General features: G+C 37.0%; 1 protein-coding gene across 1 annotated transcript in view; it reads left to right on the top strand.

Annotated features, from left to right (window-relative positions):
* The window catches only part of KCNIP4 (potassium voltage-gated channel interacting protein 4), a gene marked incomplete at its 5' end in the record, with an annotated part of 1,187,261 nt that overhangs the window by 232,288 nt on the left and 934,386 nt on the right, over window positions 1–20,587 (top strand). The gene's annotated exons all lie outside the window — the stretch shown is intronic.

The raw sequence follows: 20,587 nt of genomic DNA, 5'->3' as shown, positions 1-20,587 counted from the left end.
AGATTGCAAACAACCACATGAAAGGATGCTCATCATCATTAATCATTAGAGAAATGCAAATAAAAACTACAATGAGATATCATCTCACACCTGTCAGAATGGCCATCATCAAAAAAATCTACAAACAATAAATGCTGGAGAGGGTGTGGAGAAAAGAAAACCCTCTTGCACTGTTTGTGGGAATGTAAATTGATACAACTACTATGGAGAACAGTATGGAGGTTCCTTAAAAAACTAAAAATAGAACTACCATACGACCCAGCAATCCAACTACTGGACATATACCCTGAGAAAAGCATAATTCAAAAAGAGTCATGTACCACAATGTTCATTGCAGCATTATTTACAACAGCCAGGACATGGAAGCAACTTAAGTGTCCATCGACAGAAAAATGGATAAGGAAGATGTGGCACATATATACAATGGGATATTACTCAGCCATAAAAAGAAATGAAAGTGAGTTATTTGTAGTGAGGTGGATGGACCTAGAGTCTGTCATACAGAGTGAAGGAAGTCAGAAAGAGAAAAACAAATACCATATGCTAACACTTATATACGGAATCAAAAAAAAAAAAAAAAAAAAAAAAGGTTGACAAACCTAGGGACCGGACAGGAATAAAGATGCAAATGTACAGAGTGGACTTGAGCACGTGGGGGAGAGGGAAGTGTAAGTTGGGATGAAGTGAGAGAGTGGCATGGACATATCTACACTACCAAACGTAAAATAGATAGCTAGTGGGAAGCAGCCACATAGCACAGGGAGATCAGCTTGGTGCTTTGTGACCACCTAGAGGGTTGGGATAGGGAGGGTGGGAGGGAGACACAAGAGGGAGGGGGTATGGTAGTATATGTATACATATAGCTGATTCACTTTGTTATACAGCAGAAACTAATGCAACATTGTAAAACAATTATACTCCAATAAAGATGTTAAAAAAAAGTATGTGCTGCCTTTTACTACAGAAGTTCCTGGATTAATTAATTAATTAGTAAATTAATTTCATGCAATTTTTTATATGCCTGCTACATGCCAGGTGCTTTGCTTGGAAATCCACAAGTTAGGAAAAACACAGTGTTTGTCAGAGTTTAATGATGAATATTCCACAGTTTTAAGGGGGAAATAGATGCTTATGAAGAAGAAAACTATTGCTAAATTAAGTTTTCTTGGTGTCCTCTACTTTCATTTATAGAGGTGAGGTGATAAAATATGAAAATGATAAAATCATTTGTTTTGGATATATGTGTACTCTATTTCTGGTAATGCCAACGTTGCTGGGCCTTGTTCTGAAGTGTTAATCCTCCACATTTGTCAGTAAGTGGAAAGCTTATGTCTACCACTCTGCCAGAGTGAGACATGTCAGAGATAGCGATTCTTTCTTTGAATGTTTCCTGTCTCTTCAAGTGGTCTACTGCTGATGACCGATTTCATTTTGTCCACCTTGTAGCTGATGTTTTTTATTTGCCTTTTTTACGATGATTATTTTATGGATGACTTCTAAGTTTAATTCTAAAAAATCCAATTTTTCAGCCATGCTCCAAAGCACCCGTTCCCAATTATTATTCACAAGTGGTGTGAATGTTGTGACAACCAGTCTAAGAAAAAAAGAGCTGGAGCTTTTCTCTATATCTAGTTTTGAAATAGTTCCTGAGAAGTCTGATTTTTGGGTCTGTGTTTTGATAGAGAATTACTGACTTACAAGAAACCTGCAATTCCTTAACAATAATATTAGGAGTCCTAGCATAGTGGAGTCAGAGGTGTCAAACAAATCATATCCAAGATTGAACAGGTTTGGATGCTGAGTCAGGTTGAGTAAATACAGAGTTGAAATATCTTGACATCTCACAGGAAGTTTCATGAAGCTAAAATGTTTATAAAGCATGTCCAAAAAGGAAGGAGTAAGGACTGAGAGGAGGAATCTCAAAAGATAATGTAGAGGAAAGACCATTAGGCCAGAAATACAAAGTCCTTCCTTTGGCTTTTGGTTATGATGTGGTTGGCATCCCATCTAAATGCTGTGATCTCTTGTAAAGCAAGCTGTGCCGCATGCTCCTTGGACCTGTTAAACGAGGTTTACGTGCCATTTTATTCTTCATTGAGCAGCAGATATTTATGGTTACCTTGAAGTCTTCATTATCCCTTCCCTCTGGAATAAAAATACTGGGAAAAGTTATGTGTGGTGTACATATATTTACTAAATGAACATAAACCTGCATGCTAAATCTAATAATTTGATAGCAGTTCTTAAGCCAACAGAAAGGAGTACAATATTTTTTCCTAGAACTTGAAAGGTTTGAAGATAACTGAAGATGTAAAAATGGCCTTCACACAGTTGACATAGGGGAGGCACTGTCAAGTGATGCGTTGTCCCACAAGCTATATTCAGAAATGCAGCACCTCATTTTATAGTTACAGTTCACCTAACTTTTTAGATGCTGCTTATGTAGTGATAATTCATACATGTTGAATGTCAAATGTGCACCAAATATCTCACATGCATTATTTGTAACTCTTTTCATAATATTTTAGGGTTATATAGGTGATCAAGAGACTGAGAAAGGCCAAGAAAATGTTCTTAGGGTAAATAATTAGTAAGTTGGAAAGCTGGAATTCAAACTCTGGCTTTCATGACTCCAAAACCCATTTTCATATTTCTACATTCATTGGTTCTCAGGAACCACTTATTGTGTGGATGTCTGTTATTACCTGGGCTCTGTGATAGTCGGTTCAGGTATATCTGATCAAAGAGAAGAGATGCACAGATCCTGAGTCCACAAAATTATTTGCCATCATTTATGTAGGTTCTATCCCAATTCAGGACCTCTTTGAGTCTTCTCTCCAATGCCTAAGGCATTCACCTATGCTGATGTTCTGCCCTAGATCCTATGCAAGTTGTATAATTATTCTGGCCCTTCCAGTGTAAGCCCTGCATATAAAATTGGTTAAGTGATGCCCTTGGCTCCTCTCCTAAAGATTACAATATGATCCTGGCACATCGAGGCCTTAACACTGTCACAGAGAAAAGGCCCTGAAAAAGTAAACTCAAAGGAAACTGTGTTTTTCATAGTCATAGTCATAAGACTCACTTATATCAAAAGGACCACAACCCAGTAATTTCCCTGGGGAGGCTGTTACATCAAAGTTGATGGAAAGGTTAGGCAGGAAGCCCTGTACTTACCTTGGAGAGTAGATTGTGTGTGTGGCCAGTGGTTTATATGTGCAAATTCTCTAACCATGTATGACTGAGCTATAGGACACCAAACTTCCCATGTGTCGTGAGGTTTTGTTTTTGTTTTTGTTTTTACCTCGTCTCCTCCATTTCCCAACACACACTTCTCCATTAGCTATGCTAACCTCAACATTTCTTCTCTACAGCACTCTGGGTGGGTTATGCATTACTGGAAGGAGATGATGCATAAATATACCAGGTGAAAGGCATACACCTGATTTAACCAGCGTGTACTTAAAAACTTGTCAAAAGTGAGATTACTACACAGAAAAGGAGAAGCAGCAGTGATCATTAACCTAACCTTCTCCAGCAGCTCTTGGTTCCTAATTTGGGTCCCACAGACCATGCCTGAGGAATTTGGGAAATAGATGAATTTTAGCAGTGCAGAGAAAAAATTTTTTTAATTGTTTGTTTTTTAGTAAGTGGGGTCTGAGTCAACATGTTTGAAGACCTTATGCCATCTGTGTGAAATCATGTCCCATGGAAAGTAAATGGGAGTGGGGACTAAGGCAGCAAATGATCCATTAGATCTTTCTATATTGTTTACTTTTGTTATATGAAATACATATAAAGTAAAAATGTAGGTAAGTAGGTAGGTCATGAGTAGGTAGGCACATATATACATAGATATCTAGATAGTAATGACCCTTATGGAACTGCTTGTTGTCTGAAGGTGGCACTTTCCTTACATGATGCTAGCACTGGGGATCCTTTGATGGCCTACTCTCTTCAACATTAGACATATTGACTGCAGATGTATATATATAGTTACAGTAATGAAAGTGATGTTTAATCATCAAGTGACACAAAAATATTACCATGTGATGTGGAAATAGCAAAATGTGATATGCGCAGTAAAATGGCAGCAGTAATGCATTTTCACGAGACTTCAGAGAGATATAACAGGCTGCCTGGGGGGCTGGTGCAAGAGAGCCAGAAGTCCATCGTTCTCTCTAGAGTCAGGGAAGCATCAGGGGAGCAGCCGTGCCATCTTGCCAGATTTGCTTTTATAATTTGAACTGACTTGTGCTCTCTCTATTTTCAATTGAAAAATTCTGGTGGTTGTCCAAATGGTATGTGGAATTAAATCTGCATAAACTAACTAAAAATGAGAGTACTTTCAGCATTGAAGGAGCCCTTGTCACTCACCCAGTTCCCTTCCCTCTCCAGGCTTACTCATGTCTCTGTGCTGTTGAGGTGTTGCTCTTTCCTCAGGCTATGTCCTTCTTTTCTCTTTTAGCCACTTGCAAAAACCCTACTCACTTCCTAAAATTCATTACAAACTCCTTTTAGTAACGCCTACCCTGAACACATGGTCCCTCCTCCCCTCTCCCCATCTTAGTGTGCCCAAACCTTGAATCTAATTGCCCTGTGATGCACTGGGATGGTTTTCACATCTCTCTTCTCAACTGGGCTATTAGAGCCAAAAAATTCAGAGCTGGCTTATATTCATTTTTACAGCTTTTTCAGCACCTAGCCATAGAATGAATAAATGAATGGTTTTTCATAAAATATCTCATTTTGTTTTCTGGTGAAAGACTGAATAATGAGCTCAGTGGAATAGTAATTCGACTGAATATTACATTTATGATCTTAAGAACTCTTAGGTTTTAGTGCAAATCAGAAAATGGACACCTTTGAAATAAAATAATCTTTCTTTACACCAGTGATGTACTTGCATAAATAAAACTTGTAGGCCGTGCATAGAGCACCTTAAAGCATTATCTAAATGCAAAGTCATGTCTTGTGAATATGACATGTAATTGGGGAGAAATTTTCTTTAATGCAGTCATGAGTATGACTTTATGTTGGTTTATTATTATGGAAGAAGGAAAGAATTGTGTAGACCGTGTGAATAAGTGCTGAGTTTACAACCGGGCTTTATCGGTATGGCAGAAAAGGTGTTACTGGATGTATTAGAGTCATATTAGGACGCTCGAGTTCAACATCATAATGATAAAAACCAAAAAGTGTTTGATAACGAGAAGGTGGGTAAATTTTTATGTGGTATTTCTTGTCAGTTGATCAAGAACTTCAACTCTTCTATGTACTTGCTCCCTGAAATTACTTATTTTCAAAAATTGTGCAGCTGGCTTATACTTTATTTTAACTGATTAAAATATGCAAGCTATGTTGATTATAACTGACATTGAACTCTGTAAAGTGTATCACTAAAGGAGGTACCTAGTCTAATACTTCCTTTTTACTTAATGCCTTGTCACCACTTAGAGTTTCTTTCTTTTTAAAAATGTGTTCATTTTTGAAATCTCAGAAAACTGAAAAATAAAAACACAAAGAAGAAAATGTAAATCACCATCGATCCCCCAAATGCAGAAATAATCGTACATAATCTTTTGGTGCAGAGAATTTAAGTAACTTGGCCAATGATACACAGCTAGTAAAGGCAGTGATAAGATGCAAACCCAGGCATCCGTACTTTAAATCATTACACTATACTGCCTTCACTGAAAAACTATTTTGTACATAAACATTGGAGTTATCTCATTGAGCAGTTTAAGAAAACATTGAATTAAATCCCTAAAGTTACATAACAGCTTTGAATCATTCCCTTTTACTGTGAAGCATGGTCATTTAAATCTGTGAGAACAGCTTGGTAATCATGGATAGATTCTTCAAACTAAAAAAAAAAAAAAACAAACAAACAGGGAAAGAAGGAAGGAAGGAATAAATGAATGTTCCAGTGTTTAGATATGAAAATCAAGACAATAGAATCTAGTTTAAATTTTCTTGACATCTATCAGCTGTGAGGCTCCATTTGCCTTTGCAATTTTGAATTATTTTCTTTTGTTCTCTTAATCGTTTTATTCTACTTATATTATACATGGAGACGTTAGGGAAATACGTACTGTACTTGCTATGGAAAATACTTTATGTGATATTTAATGCAACTGGCCAGTGCACATTTCTTGAGCATGAAAGGTGGAGTCATGTTTAAACGAAGCCCTAAGGATTAGAAAGGAACTGTCATCAACTAGTGTAAACAGATAAAGAAAACATATTAGGTAACTGGCCCTCCCACTATTGTTTCTTCTTTTACCTGTCCCAAAAGTTTCCTTTCTGCACTGCTGATAAGAGGTCATGGTCCAGTGGTAGCCTCTATTGCACCATGGATTTCTAGATGGCTTAGGAAAAGTCACATTCATTTATTTATTCAACAAATGTTTGTTGAATTTTTGTTCTACTTGCTCCATTGAGCTGGTAACACAAAACTTGGCCTTGATGAAGTACCATATTTTCACATTTACATCCCTTCTTAACACCATCACTCCAGGTTCATACAAGGAGAATGTATAAGATTTTCTCCCCATAGGTTCTCTATGGAGCATCTGTTAGCAGCAGCTGAAGCAGCAGCAGGCAGATAATAAATTTAAATTGACTCCCTTATATTTCTTTATGTTCCTCTGAGATGAATGGGGTTCATTTCAGAGTTCTTGGGTATCTAATATAATTAGGTTTCCCTCTGTTTCCTTTCCTTCTCCTCTCTTTCTCTCTTATATTCCATCTCATGTATTGAAGATGTGTCTTTCTTATTGATTTCCAACATTAGGTACCATCAGTGATTAGCAACTATGGGGGTTTCACTACAAAAGAAAAAATATTACTTCTTTATTCGATCACTTTTTAGGGTAACAGTTGTGTTGTGAAACAATATGTATCTTTGACATGTTTTGTTTGTTAAATTCTTATTCAGAGTGCAGTCATCTTGAAAATGACAAATGAATGCAATGCACATCATTGATCATGCTGTAAGGGATTAGAATCTGAAAAGTGAAAATTCTGACATCTAAAATTAAAATGCACTAACTTGGCAAAACAGAAATTTGAGGATTCAGGAGAGGTTCGTTGCAAATAAGTTTGCTCATTAAATTAATCAGTTTTATTTATCCCTTGGTTATATAGTCTTGTAGAGTGATTTCTCACACTGTTTTAGTTTATCCTTTAATGTTCTTGGGTTCCTGTGATCGTAAGGATATCCATGGTTAAAGAAAGAACTTATCAAATATTAGCAAAATAGAAATAAATTCTTTTTATGAAAGTTTAAACGTGTTTCCTTTGAAGGAGGCCCTCCTAGTTTGTATTAAGTATTTTCTTGTGTTTAGGAACTTCTTAGAATTACTGGGGTTGAAAATGTAATTGTCAATATTTGCCTGTAAAAAATATCAGTTTTATATGATTCAACCTAATAGGTATAAGTACAAAAAGGTTAATAAATATGCTGTTTAGGTAAAGTGGTATTTTAAATAAGTATATTTTCCAGATAACCAGAGCTCCCTTCCAGTGTTATAACTTCCCTATTAACCAGATGAGATGGAACTCTTTCCAAGCACAGTAACCTACTTTCCTCTTCTCAAGTAGAGTATCCCTACTCCTTTATCAAAGGCTCAAAATCATTACTACAAATATTCTAGTCATAATCTAGTGTGATGATGTGATATTTTCAAAAGTTATGGAGTCTGCAGAAGTATTTCTGAGAATGTGTGCTTGGTTTTTATAGTTTTTTTTCTTTTTGCTCCACTGGTAAACTGCTATCTCTTCTTTATGTTCTGAGTGTCTCTTAACACGCCACAATATGGGCAGATTCAGGACAAAAGAGGCAAGAAGATGCCAGAACTAGGAGACAACTTGAATTGATCCCAAGTAATGTTGGTGATACAAGACAAAGAAGCAAATTGATAATCATAGATTCAGAATATAAAGCAAACTTGTAGTGGGAGCAATATTAGAAAAGGAATTATAAGCAGAAATAGGGAGCTGATGTAAGTGAACAGTGATCAAGAGCCTTGAAGTCAGAAAACAAAGGAAGTAAAGAATCAGGTTAATGAGTTAATATGTGCAAACTCTAATCAGTTCAACCCAGTTAAGAAAAATAAGCAAGCTAGCAAGAGTAAAATTAGGGACTGCTGGCTGTTGCCTCTTTGTCCCAATCTTAGACTTCTGATAGAGTGTAGGTGGCCAAAAGCTTACAAGGTGGGTTTTCCATTGGGAAAAGAGAGTCCCATTGGTTCTGGCATAGCTTAATCCTTGCAAAGAAAAAGACTCAGCTTTTCTAGAGGGTCACACAATGCTAAGTGCGTTTAACTTACTGCTTATAACCTATTAGATTCTAGGGAGCTATTTACTTAATATATAGTAAGTTATGTAGTTAATTTTGTCAAAATCACATGTAAAATTCACGTCACTAGGGCTCTAAGCAAGAATCCACAAAGATCTCATTAATCAGGTCATAGCCATAAAACAACGGTCCTTTTTCAGTGAGGGGTGATGTTTCCCCCAGGAGACCTTAGGAAATGTCTGGAGACACTCTTGGTTGTCACAAGTCGGGGAGTACTTCTAACATTTAGTAGGCAGAGGCCAGGGACGCTGCTAAATATCCTACAATGCCTAGCAAAGTCCCCAACAAAAATTATCTGACCCAAAATAGTGTCAAGGTTGAGAAACGCTGGCTTAGGAAAACTGAGTATAAGAGAAGAAAGTGGAATCTGCCAGCATCCTTTAAAGCCTGTAAAATGTAGTAGTTTTAGAAGTACAGGGTGACATAAACTAAGTAACTCCAGTGTTGGTAGTTTCACCTTTGGAAGGAGAGTAGGCAAACTGACCCAGCACAAAACCTTGCTTCAACACCACCTTTACCTTGGTTTGGAGAGAAGTGATTTCTTAGAAGATGTTTCTAAACTTACTTATTCTGAGCTCTTAATAGTCAGTTACCTGGGAAAGTGGAATAGCTAAAGTAACTGAGTGCCAGCAATATTTGGTCATATCCCTTTACTGCCATCAACGAGCCATTTTAGGAGGCAGGGATGAGTTAGGACCAGCATTGAAGGTAAGGAAATTTGAATGGGTTAATCAGACTGGGAGGTGGAGGATGTGATCCCAACTGATTCACTTGTTGGGGTATGTCTATCAGATCCTCTTATAATTAAGTACCCTAAATTTACCTAATAATGAATCCTTCTTATAGGATTTCAAGGAAGCAGAAGTTTCTGCCTTTTATCAGAAACTCAAGATTGTTCCATATTTGCTCCCATATGTGGACTGAGTTACTTTGGCTAATATAGTCGGGCTCTCCTAAACCACTACCTTACCATCAAAGCTGACCAAGAATGATTTGGCTTATTCTTAGCTTTAGCTGCTCCCCATAAAAGTGAGATCATTATAGAAGAGGCTTTCACATGGCTATATTAATAAATTTTGCACACTAATTCCTTCCAGTTAGATGGATCCCAGGTGTCTCCACTTGAATGCCGATCTTAAAGAAACCAGAGCTGTATCAAAGTAACCTGATTTTACAGTTCCTTCCTTAATAAATGTTTGGATGAAAGAGCAAATGAATAATGTAAGAGTCAAGTGAAATATTTTGCAGTGATGGTACCAGAAGCACAAAGAAAATATTAAAAAACTTACGAAAACTGTAGATCTTTTCAAAAGGAAAGCAAATTAATTTTTACAAAGTAACTTTTTCCAGTTAGTACTTTTTTGATGGATACAGCTCACCCCTAACATTGTAGTCCTATAAAGTTTCCAGAGCAGATATAATTCATCTACTTCTTGGGCTTGATATAAGGGAAACGATAGGACCCAATTCTCATTTGTTAAACTGAATTGAAAATAATTTATCTTATAGCAGAAATGGCAATGATACACCATCTAAAGTTCTATCAAGACCAAAGACCAAAAATGGAACAGAGGGATTTTGTTCCAGTTCACCAAGGAGAATGCTTTCCTCTCATCCATGCTGCAACAAATAAATAGTTTGGCAGTAAAGAAGAAATACACATCGATGTATATTAACTTGATACAATAAAATATGATACTTTCAAAAGGCAGATTATTAAAAGATGCTGTATCAGTCATAGGTAATTTTTAAATGTCATTTATAGGTAATTTTAAAAGCTATGATCAGAATGTCCTCAAATGCTTCTCCTTTATCTCAGAGAAAATGTGCTGAGTGGGTAAGGGAGTTGAGGGGTTTGGGAGAGATGTCTCTCAGAAACCTACATATTACATATTAACATGCCAGAAGCTACCAAGTCATAATCTCTCTTCCCTTTCTCTCTCTCCCTTCTTACCTCCCTTTCTCCTTCCCTCCCTTCCTTGCTTCCCACTTCTTTCTTTTCTTCCCTTCTTCCCTTTTCCCTCCCTCTCTCCTCCCTCTCTATTCTCCATCCCTGTAAATGACTCCGTTATCTCTCTGCCCCATCTTCCTTCCTTCCTTTTCTTCTTCTGTCTTTCCTTCCTTCCCTGTCTGCCCTAGATGGCCAGTGATAAAGAAGGGGCTCATTGTCATGACCTTCTCACAAAGAACAAGGGAGTTCGGGGTCGGGGGCAGATAAATGCCAGGGGAGATTTTAAAGTTGTCAATATAATGAGAAAGGGAGAGAAAGATCATTTCCAACCTCTGAGTGAGAGATTGCCACTAGGAACCATTGAAGGTGCAGTCATTTTGACTACAGTTCATTACTCTTAAGAGAAAGTTTATAATTTTCATATATTATCAAAGGGGACAGTCACCTCAAAAAGATGACTAAACATGGCACTAGACTATATTTTAGGACATAGTTTGATATATGCCTCAGATTTCTAGAGGGAAAAAAATCTGATGACATAAATTATTTACCTCAATATACCTAGTGTAGAATCACATCTTATTTTTAAACTGTTAGAAACTTTTCAGCATTGAATGGAAGCTCTGAACTCTTTTGTCAAAAATATATACATACTCATACCATTTTCATACCATTTTATAATCTTTTGAAGCCCATCCGTGGGTCTGTTCATACTCTTGTACTGTGAAGTACAATTATTTTGGTAAGTTTTTCCCATTGACTAGATGGCCTATGTTTACACAATAAAAGAAAGAATGCAGATATATTGCTATATAGCTTATAAAATGATATAAACTATTATCCAAATAATAATCACAACAGTATTTGAGAAGATTCTCCTAAGGTACTTAGAGGAACTTTAGATGATTCCCACTGACTCTATTTGATATTTGCTTTAAAAGATTTCCTACTTAATTTTGAATCTAGAAATAATGATAGCAGCAACTTCCACTGATGTGATATCTCCTATATACTAGATATTTTCCAATGTGTTTAATATACATTATGTCATTTAATTCTCAAGAATTTTATTGGGTAATTTTATTAGATGGGCATCATTAGTTCCCTTACATGTGATTAAAATGAGATGTAGACATTTTTAAATGATCTGCCCAAAATCATGGACAGTAGGTCCAAAGGGCTGGCATAGGAAGCTCAAATGGCCCACGTCCTTGGTTCTTGCTCTTTCCAAGGTGTCCAATGATAGAGTAAGTGCCTATGTGACCTTATTTTCTTAGTTTTTTATATTTTTCCCGAAGCACGTTTAATTCAAAAAATTAAATTCTACATCATTTTTGAGTTGTATTTAACACATAATGAAATGCACAGATATTAAGTGTAGAGTTTGAATTGTTCTGACAAGTATATACATCCTTGTCCTACACCCAATAAATATAGAGGACATTTCTATAAACTCAGTTACTTAGTGCCTTTTACAGGCAATGTTTGTCATACTCAGAGAAAATACTGTTCTAATTACTATCAATGTAGACATTAGTTTTCCTATTTTTTTAAATTTTATTTATATTTATTTATTTATTTATTTATTTTTGTGGTACACGGGACTCTCACTGTTGTGACCTCTCCCGTTGCAGAGCACAGGCTCCGGACGTGCAGGCTCAGCGGCCATGGCTCACAGGCCCAGCCGCTCCGTGTCATGTGGGATCTTCCCGGACTGGGGCACGAACCCATGTCCCCTGCATCGACAGGCGGACTCTCAACCACTGCACCACCGGGGAAGCCTTAGTTTTCCTATTTTTTAAAAACTTTTATTTTATATTGGAATATAGTTGATTAACAATGTTGTGTTAGTTTCAGGTATACAGCAAATGATTCAGTTATACATATACATGTATCTATTCTTTAAAGAATGCTAAGAAATTAAAGAAGAGGAGAATGAAGACTAAGTTGTCTGATTGCTGCTATGGCCAGATTTTTTTCAGGTCTCTAAATGGAAAATTTGCCCTTAAATCCCACACAACAGCAGCTGTCCATGGCACTGGTCTAGACTTTGTGTGCAGGAGCAAACATTTGCAGAAATGAATCTGTGTTTCAGCAGCAAAATAAAATGGAGATTCTGGCTTTATCTGAGAAGAAAGGTATGGAGAGAATTTATTTAGGGAGATGGCTACATGAAAAATGTCTCAGCAATCATTGTAAAAAAAAAATCCAGGACTTCCCTGGTGGTGCAGTGGTTAAGAATCTGCCTGCCAGTGAAGGAAACACAGGTTCGAGCCCTGGTCCAGGAAGATCCCACATGCCGTGGAGCAACTAAGCCCATGCGCCACAACTACTCAGCCCATGTGCCACAACTATTGAAGCCCGCATGTCTAGAGCCCATGCTCCGCAACAAGAGAAGCCACTGCAATGATAAGCCTGCACACCTCAATGAAGAGTAGGCCCCGCTTGCTGCAACTAGAGAAAGCCTGCATGCAGCAACGAAGACCCAACACAGCCCAAAGTAAATAAATAAAAAATAAATTAATTTAAAGAAATCCATCTACACTCAAAGACAGTGAATCTTCAAAATATGCCCAAATGGTTATGAGATAAACAGTCTTTTGCTAAAGGCAAAATTATAAAAGCACTGAAGACATACTTCTCAGATGATGAAAGATTGGGAGAAAGTTTTTCACCCTAAACCTGTTTTCCAGACACACAAGGAGTTACTCTATAGGACTAGTAATAGTAGACTTACCTCAGTTGAAAATAAATCCTGCTCAGTTTGCCAAGCTCTACCTTGTAAAATTCCTTAAGTGAAATGTGGTATCTAGATCCCTCTATGAAATGATTGTACCCATTAAAAATATTTCCAAATGGTAAAGATGGTACTATTTAATAATATTTGTTATTTTTCTAAGCAATCATATTAACTTTTGCTTTGCGTACTTCTCACACATAGGGTTTATCTGTTGCATTTCATGGCTTCCATTGTAGGAAAGGCGGGGGGGTGGGGCTTTTGCTCTAAGCCATAGGAGTGACGTATGTGGGTTTGTCAGGCTTCACAGGAGGCAGAGAGGTGGGCATTGATGTTCCATGATGCTTCAGAGCATGGATTTGGGGGTCAGGCAAATTGTGGAACATATTTAGGATATGATACTTAATATCACAGTAAAACAGATAGGAGAGTTAGTTAATCTTCTCAGTCTCAGTTCCTCCATCCTTTTTGGGGGGAATAAGAGGACCTACCTCATAAGTTTCTTGGGAAGATTAGATAGCAAAAGTTTTCACCATGGTGGCCTGCCCATAAATAGATATCATTGGTATTTTGCAAGCATAGAACCTCTAAAGGAAGTTCATATCACAGACTCATTATTTTTCCTTTTGTCTAGGTGTTACTTTTCTGCAAAAACAATATAAATAGCAGAAGGGATTCAAGTAAAAGTTTGCCTACATTTCCCATCACTTCATGAAATTGTTTTCTTTTAATCCATATATATTTCTCATATATGTATATTAAAATCTTTCATATTTTCATAAGTTGTACAGTTGTATATTCCAAATGTTAGCACTATACCATGAGAGCATCCATTTTGTGGCAGTCTCCTTTTTTTTATGTCATCTGTTCTCTCCCTCCAACAAAGTAGGTTGCCATTCTTTGCAAATGACATGCACACATGCAGAGAATGTAGTTTTAATTCACAAGAATAGGACCATGTTAACATACATGTCTTTGTAACTTGTTTTCTATCTGAACACTATGTAGTAGGCATGCATCTAAGTAAATGACACAAACCTATAGCAACGAAAGCTCCATATCATAAGGATGTGTTTATAGGGTTATTTATTGTAGTATCATTTGTGCTAGCATAGCAGGACCACTGAAAAGTCCTGAATATCTGTCAGTAGATGTATGGTGAAGAGACTGAATTACATCCATATTGTGGAACATTATGTGGATATCTTTAAAAATATATTTAGAGCTCCTCTTGTAGATATTTTTTATTTTGAGTTGGAAAAGAAGGCAGAGATTGCTTAATCCAATGCCGTCATTCTACACAGCAGGACACTGAGACCTGAAGCAACTCACTCAGCTCTGGGCTTTGAGAGATCCAGAATGCCAGCCTGACTATCAGTCCAGTGCTCATCTCACAGCCTCCCACTCCTGCCACATGGGCTATGGAGTTTTTATTTTTGTTTGTTTTGTTTTGTTTTTGTGCGGTACGCGGACCCCTCACTGTTATGGCCTCTCCCGTTGCGGAGCACCGGCTCCAGGCGCGCAGGCTCAGCGGCCATGGCTCACGGGCCCACCCGCTCCGCGGCATGCAGCATCTTCCCGGTCCGGGGCACGAACCCGTGTCCCCTGTATCGGCAGTCGGACTCTCAACCACTGCGCCACCAGGGAAGCCCGGCTATGGAGTTTTACGTGGAGCAGAGGGTCCACTGTGGATGGATCTGAATATGAATTTGCAGCATGCATTAAAAAGGCTTTTAGTGTGACGACTACAGTGAGAGTTTAATAGTGCGTTTACCGTCCTGGAGAGTGTGTGCCATGAAAACTTCATTAGGTGGTTTTCGGTTACAGCACACAGTTAGTGTCACTCATTGTCACACATTTGTTCCCTGAATGAGGTTCCTGGAGAAGGTCAGAGCCCTGTGTTATTTTGCTCGGCACTCCCGTGGCACGATCCTGAATATTTAATCATGCTGCTCTGATGAGAAGGGGGTCTGGCAGCAAGTTTCAGGGGAGTATGTGCAGTGTTATCGTCCTCAGACTGCTGTTTGGAAATGAATCCGTGGAGCACACTCAAGGACATTCAAGAGGCACAGAGGATTCTGAGGCGTTCTTTTCCTTCAGCTAGTCAAAATTGAATTTAGAATTGTTAAACAAAGCCCAAAGAAGTCTTTATTTTCAGCATAATCTAATATTTCCCTTTATGTGAGTCAGAACAAGAATATATCAATATAATCTGGGGGGAATGGCAGCAGTTGTATTTTGTTGTTGTTACATTGCTTCATGTTCCATAATGGGGTGCCAGTGTGTGCTCTCCCATCAATTTCATCTGAAAGTTGTATGTCCTGGCATCTCTAGGAGTTATTATAATATGATGGAGGTTATCATAATTAGCTGCAGGGCTAGAATCTATGCTGTTTTTTGGCATTTGGCCTATTGCTTTCATGTAGTTATGAAAGCATCAGTGGAAGCTTTAGCAGGAACTTTGCAAAAGAGAATCATAAACAGTTATATTATATTAATGAGTAAATATGTTTCAGTGATTATCTAATGTCATTGCTGTTTACATCAGTGAGAAAATTATTTTTTGTTGAACAAATCAAGAAAATTTCAGGGTTTTTTTTACAAAATAATTTTTTTAATTGAGTTATAAGTGACATATAGCATTGTGTAGTTTTAGGTGTACAGCATAATGATTTGATATATGTATATATTGTGAAGTAATTACCATAATAAGTTAGTTAACATTTCATCACCATACATAGCTACAAAATAATTGTTTTCTTATGATGAGAATTTTTAAGATTTACTCTCCTTAGCAACTTTCACACATACAATAAGTACTGTTAACTGTAGTTACCATGCTGTACATTACACCCCTCAGACTCATTTATCTTATAACTAGAAGTTTGTATTTTTGATCATTTTCACCAATTTTGCCATCCCCCAGCCCCAGCTCACCAATATGTTCTCTGTATCTATATATGTTCATTTTTGTTTGTGTCTTTGTTTTCTTTAAGATTCTACATACAAGTGAGACCATACAGAATTTGTGGTATTTGTCTTTCTCTGTCTGACTTACTTCAAATACCCTCAAGGTCCATCCATGATGTTGCAAATGGCAGCATTTCCATCTTGAAAATTTCAGTTTGAATATCACTGTTATTTCTCATAATCTTTAGACTAGTTCTTTGTTTTCTTGTTTTTTATTTTAAACTCTTCTTTGACATTTTAAAATTTACATCTTCTCTTTTTAAAAAACTGTTTTATTATAAACAAATAGTGTAAGGCAGTTTGATCTTGATTGAAAAATAGGGCAAATCCATTTATAACTGAGACAGTGTGACAGCAGCCTTGTAGATCACCTCTGTCTCCTTCAGGGGTTCCATCCATAGTCAGCTTTAACTGTCACTTCTACATGAATGACTTCTACATGTGACCTTCAACCTTGAACTTTCTTCTGACTGCTAGGTTAGCATTTCTAAATGCTCAGTATATACCTTAACATTATCTAAGAGTTAATTACTGACCTCTGCCTGGAAAATAGTAGAGACTCAATAAAAACATTTCTGAAACGATCATCTGTATGTGTTAGTTGGGATTTGGGGGAGGCCAATATGTTTATCGCTCCTTTCAATTTTTTTTTTTAATTGTATACTGCCCTTTACTTAATTACTTCAGCCTCAAAATTATCTTTTCTGAGCTCTCACCTCACAAGAGAATGAAGCAGAAAGCCCTGTGCCTATACGTTATGAAACAAAAACAAACAAACATTGGTTGGGTTCAGCTTAATCATAATTATATTAGCCAAATTGTATATAACATGTGATAATTGAAAAAGAAAGACCAATCTTCAAAAAATATAATAGTGGGAGGGAGGGAAGAGAATTAGCATGCTGGATCCCAGTTCAGATCATCTGTGTGGCCTAATTGTTTTTAAGTACATTGGCCATTCTATGAAATGTTGTAAAAAGCCAGTGTCACGATGCCTGTGTGTGTCCATTAGATTTGAATAGACACCACAGGACTGCTTTTGGTTGATGACTTTTGCTGAAGCCAAATAAGCAACCTGATTGTGTTAAACCAGCCTATTGATTGCCTTTGATATAACTGAAAATGAAGCTTCCTTCACTCACTTGTGATTTGTTTTGAAATGGAAGGCAGGGGATGCATTACTAAGATGATATCCCAGACTCTCAACAATTGTAGGTGGCTTTAGGCAGTAATATCTGGTGGATTATTGAAACATTCATAGAATCATAATTTTATCATCTTCAAGTTGCAATTGACTTTTCTTTGACTTTGCATTACAAGACGGAAGTTGGTTTAGGTTGCTTTGATGATCAGAAGTCTGTGTTTTTTGAGAACTCAGCAGATTCTAAATTGGTAAGATTTCCTACCCCAAACCTAAGAATTCTGTGACTTTATGTTGAAGGGGCAGGGGAGAGGCAGCAAGAAATCTTTCAGACAGGCATTACAGCTAGTTCTGATGAAAATAGGTCAAGGACCATACTTTGCAAAAAACTGGGGAGGTGTGTGGGTAAAATTGAAGTGAATAAGTTCCAGGGATCTCAATAAAGTAAAAGTATTTATATACGAATACTTTAAAACTGCTATATACTTATAGGATATTATTTTTATATTCTTAATAATGCATTTTTTTCATGCAGGGGATTACAAACCTGCTTAATAGTAGAATGAGTCTAGGTAAAGGTAACTAACTTGATATTTAATTTCAGTGCTAAATTAGAACCCAGTTCCTTAACTATATGGCTCATCAGAGAGTGGGGGGGGGATCTATCACAAAGAAAATAAGCTAATATAAATTTTTTCAAGACGTGGTTTTCAGCCTACTTTTGTGAAAGAATGGGACTTGGGATTCATCAGGTCCTCCTTTTTATAATCTGGGAGTAAATCTGTGGCTGGGAAGGTGGCAACTTTCCTCCTACTAGTGCCTCAGTCTACCCTGCTTCCAAGTTCTTCATGTTGACTTCTTTGAAGTACAACGCATGCATCTGACTCTGACTTTCACGGCTCTCCATCAGCAAAATACATCTATCTGTTCCCAGCTCCCATAACAATAATAATCAGGCTTTTAGATAGGGCTCCGGATAGGTGGAGCCCCATCGAAGGAGTCCTCACTCAGCTCTTGCTGGCACATATTTACAACAGACTCTTTCCCTAAACTGTGTCATAAACAATTTTCACTTACCTCTGAACTCACATGTATGAAAATCTATGTTTCTCCCTCTTAAAAAGAAAACAAAAAATAGCTACAACTTCAGTCATATGGGTATTTTAAAATCTCACAATTTGTATTTAATACATACTTCTATGGATCTATTTGCATGTACATATTTGTATTATCTCACTTCTTTTATGCCAGTGTGATGCAGGATTCTCATATCTATCAATAGTTTTGTTCTCATTTTATCACAGTAAATTATGGAGAGTCTAATGAATTATTATATTATCTAGGTGTTACCTAGAATACTGTTTAGATGGGTTTTTTGGGTTGATTTAGACCTAGGCACATGAAATGGGGAGTTCTCCAGCCAGTAGGTTTGATTTTTGACTTGCTTTGTAGTCTCAAAGCTGTTTCCAACTTGATGCAAAAGTTATTAGTGTGTTGGTATGCTCTTTATTCATTGAAATAGGTGAATAGTGATGTTTCTGGAATAATAATGGACCTAGCCTTGGCACATTCCTCTCTAATGGACAACTACCTAGTCTGATATTTTATCAAGACCCACTTTCAAAACCTGTGACTTTGCTGCAAGGCTCTGCTCTGCTTCTCTCTGCAGCCCCATGGTGAGCTATTTTTAAGCTGCACATGTTTAATTTTGCAACTTGTGACAACTGGAAAAGCATCATAATGTCTATTCCTACCGAGGAACACCAAATACACCAACATGTATTGAGAGGAGCAGCATTTGGGGGAAAACTTCACTGGGGCAAGAGTCTTCTTGGGAATTACTGGATTCTTTCTTCTTGAAGGAAAGCCGACTCTTCCCTTAATCAATCATGTTTGTTTGTTTCTTTGTTTATTTATTTATTTATCCATTCTAAGGAGCAATGAGCATAACCCAAGTGTATTTAAGATTTGCTTTACCTGGATTTGGACTTCTCAAGAAGAGCTGGTCAGAAAAATAAATAAAATTCCAAAATGTAACTAGGAGAGATGCATGCTGAAATGAGCCTGTACTTTCACATTCCCTATAAGTTACTTAACAAGACCAGTGGTTGCCTGTGGAATCATCCCTCATCGTAGGACCTTTGGTTTTTACTGAATGATGTACCGACTTGCCTTTAAATTAAATTTAGCTGTAACTGTACTTCAGTTAACTTTAGTAACCTCTGTACAATGTGCTAAAAGTGCTAACTAGTTTGTTCATCCAGAAGAGCCTTGAGCCCTTGTGAGCTGTTGTGAAGTTTACTCACATTTCTCTGTGAATGACAGTGGCTTTTACTCAAGCACTTCTGAAACGTTAAGGACGTCTGTTATTTTTGAACATGCAGCCTTGGTTATTGATATATTATAGGAGGTAATTCTTGTATTAATCCAAATTAGCTGATAATTAAGAGCATTTTTCTTTTTTGTTTTCTAATGATCTGTCGCATTTTATATTTGTTTTCCTAATTCTGTTTTGTAAGTTCCTGAGGATAGCATTAAGCAACAATATTTTCCCTACACACCCCCAATGGTAAATAGACACAGGCAATGGATTCACCAACAAAATTGGTGATTTATAGTTGCCTTTCCTAGAGGAAAAATTGGTCAGATTGGTGCTCTGGGCTTTAACATCAAAAATGAGCCCTAAGGGCTGATTTCAAGAAAGTTCCTCAACAGAATGGTTTATAGAGTATTAATTAACTGTTCAGAGATTACAGAAATATGCATACACAGAGCAGGTACCCATATGTGTACTCTAGGTATCCACATGGCTTACTCTTGTGCCTTGCCTTCTTCAAATCCTTACCCAAATATCACCTCGATGAGAACTCAATGATCACCCCATTTTACTTGTACCACCATCTCCTCCCTTCATTCAGCATATTCAATTCCCCTCTCCCACTCGATTGTCTTTTCCCCCATTATGATGTAAGCTCCATAAATCACTGTTTTGTCTGTTTGGTTCACTTGTGTATATTCAGAACCTAAAATAGTAATGCATAATAGGTGTTCAAAAGGTATTTAAAAATTTTAATTTATTTAATTTTAAGTGAACTCTGTTTTTGAGATAATTGTAAATTTACAGGCAATTGTAAGAAATGATACAAAGAGATCCATGGTAAAGTATTTAGTTTCCCCCAATGGTAACATCTTACAAAACTCTAGTAGAATATTACAACTAGGATATTGACATTGATACAGTCAATGTCAATTGACAATATTTCTATCAGCACAAGGATCTATCATGTTGCACTTTTATAGCTACATTCACTTCCCTCTGGCCCCTACCCTTTCCTTAATCTTTGGCATCCACTAATCTGCTGTCCATTTAAAAAATTTTATCATTTCAAGACTGTTACATAAATATACTCATGCAATATGTAACCT

The sequence above is a fragment of the Mesoplodon mirus genome (assembly GCF_964341445.2).
Source record: "Mesoplodon mirus genome assembly, chromosome: 2".
NCBI classification, from domain to species: domain Eukaryota; kingdom Metazoa; phylum Chordata; class Mammalia; order Artiodactyla; family Ziphiidae; genus Mesoplodon; species Mesoplodon mirus.
The sequence above is the reverse complement of the archived record's forward strand: the minus strand, read 5'-3'. Positions and strand labels throughout refer to the sequence as shown.